At 36.7% G+C, this 1,575-nt stretch overlaps 1 pseudogene; it reads right to left on the reverse strand.

Moving 5' to 3' along the window:
- Positions 1 to 810: 810 nt before the first annotated feature.
- Positions 811 to 1,330, reverse strand: LOC105304724 (annotated as a pseudogene).
- Between the last annotated feature and the right edge of the window lie 245 nt (positions 1,331 to 1,575).

Consider the following 1,575-nt stretch of genomic DNA (forward strand, 5'->3'; position numbering starts at 1 on the left):
AGGGATTCTAAGTTTGTTTTTCTATAACAGTTCAAGAAACATTTATTATCTACTTAGTACAAAAACATTTATTTTGTCCTCTGCAAAGATGTTTTAAACTTCAGGAAATTGAGGCACACATGCATGCATGCGCGTGTGTGTTGTACGTGTGTTCTTGACACATTTCTAAGTAAAAGTAATTACACAATCCATAATAATTTCTTGTAGGAATTGGATTTTTATACATTCAAATATATAGATTGACATTTTGTAGTATAATTTGAAGTCAGGCAGTGTGATACCTCTGGCCTTGTTCTTTTTTCTCAGGATAGCTTTGGCTATTCAGGGTCTTTTGTGCTTCCATACAAATGTGATGATTTTTTTGTTCTATTTCTTTAAAAAATGCCATAGGGATTTTGATGAGGATTGCATTAAATCTGTATATTGCTTTGGGTAGTATAGCCATTTTAACTATGTTGAGTTTTCCAATCCATGAACAAGAAATTTCTTTCCATATCTTTGTGTCTTCTTTAGTTTCTTTTTATAATGTCTTAATAGTTTTCAATGTATAGGTCCTTCGCATGCTTTGTTAAGTTTATTTTTAGGTATTTTATTCTTTTTTTGTTGTTGTTGGTTTAACTTTTATTTCATAATCATAAACTTAACTCTGCAACTCAGCTAGACTTGGAGGTACAAGGAAAACCCAGAATCCAAAGAACCTCAGTGAGAGCAGAGATTACAATAGGGTGTTCTGAGCAGGTGGGATGTAGGGTGCTCTCACGAGCTACAGAAGGAATGGTTTGGTGGTTAAGATAAAACACGTCAAATTTATTAGGGTCGTCTACAGTCAGCAATGGTGATTTTCTTGCTGGTCTTGCCATTCCTGGACCCAAAGTGCTCCATGGCCTCCACAATATTCATGCCTTTTTTCACTTTACTGAAGACCACATGCTTGCCAATCAACCACTCAGTCTTGGCAGTGCAGATGAAAAACTGGGAGCTGTTTGTGTTGGGCCCAGCAATTTCCATGGACAAGATTGCCGGGGCTTGTATGTTTCAGGATAAAATTCTCATCATCAAATTTCTGTCCACAGATGGACTTGCTACCTGTGCCATTATGGCATGTGAAGTCACCACCCTGGCACATAAATCTCAGAATAATTCTGTAAAAACAGGAAGCTTTATAACCACATCCTTTCTACCCAGTGCTCAGAGCATTAAAGTTTTCTGCTGTCTTTGGAACTTTGTCTGCAAACAGCTCAAAGGAGATGCAGCCCAAGGGTTCACCATCCACAGCGATGTCAAAGAACATGGTTGGGTTGACCATGGCTAGGCACAAGTAGCTCTGGAGTGGTGGAGTCTGCAAGCCCTATTTTATTCTTTTTGTTGCAATTGCAAAAGGATTTTTTTTTCATTTCTTTTTCTAAAAATTCATTGTTAGTATATAGGAACACAATGGATTTTTTGTACATTTATTTTACATCCTGAAAATTTACCATATGACCCAGAAATCCCTCTTCTGGGTACCTATCCCCAAAATTTGAAAACATTTATCCATAAGATAAATGTATCCTGATGTTCATTGAAGCATTTTTC

Source organism: Pteropus vampyrus, unplaced genomic scaffold (assembly GCF_000151845.1).
Source record: "Pteropus vampyrus isolate Shadow unplaced genomic scaffold, Pvam_2.0 Scaffold351, whole genome shotgun sequence".
In the NCBI taxonomy this organism is placed as follows: Eukaryota; Metazoa; Chordata; class Mammalia; order Chiroptera; family Pteropodidae; genus Pteropus; species Pteropus vampyrus.